This window comes from Elephantulus edwardii, unplaced genomic scaffold (genome assembly GCF_000299155.1).
Source record: "Elephantulus edwardii isolate Elephantulus edwardi_28Jun2011 unplaced genomic scaffold, EleEdw1.0 scaffold00037, whole genome shotgun sequence".
Classification (NCBI taxonomy): Eukaryota; Metazoa; Chordata; class Mammalia; order Macroscelidea; family Macroscelididae; genus Elephantulus; species Elephantulus edwardii.
This window is the reverse complement of record NW_006399787.1, coordinates 9911767-9912579: the sequence shown is the minus strand read 5'-3', so window position 1 is coordinate 9912579 and position 813 is coordinate 9911767.

The window sequence follows — 813 nt, the reverse complement described above, 5'->3', positions numbered from 1 at the left end:
ACTGTCTTCCCCACCCACCCCTCCAGATGGGAGGAAGCAGGGGAAAGGAGCTGAGTTTCCCCCTAGTATTTAAGACCCAGTGGAGGTTTTCATTTAATGACAACGTGCAGAAAGGTGGGAAAGGGGAGAAAACGGTTTGCTTTAGAGGACTAGAATTCAAGAGCAGTTTTGTACTAAAACTCCAATTACGAGGCTGCTTACGAGCCAAGACCGGGTGCTCCTGATGCCCATATTCCTGAAGCCTGACTCATAATATGTGGTCAGTAACTGGATGGATGGATGGAGCATGGGTAGGTGGGTGGGTGGGTAGATGGATGAAGGGTAGATGAGTGGGTTGGGGGATGGATGGGTGGGTGGGTGGATAGATGAATGAGGGTTAGATGTTGGGTGAGTAGATGAACGGATGGGTGGATGGATGGATGGATGAATGGATGGATGGATGGATAGGTGGGTGGGTGGATGGATGGATAGGTGGGTGGATGGATGGATGGATAGGTGGGTGGATGGATGGATGGATAGGTGGGTGGATGGATGGATGGATGGATAGGTGGGTGGATGGATGGATGGATGGATGGATGGATGGATGGATAGGTAGGTGGGTGGATGGATGGATAGGTGGGTGGATGGATGGATGGATAGGTGGGTGGATGGATGAATGGATAGGTGGGTGGATGGATGGATGGATAGGTGGGTGGATGGATGGATGGATAGGTGGGTGGATGGATGGATGGATGGATGGATAGGTAGGTGGATGGATGGATGGATAGGTGGATGGATGGATGGATGGATGGATGGATGGATGGATGGATGGAT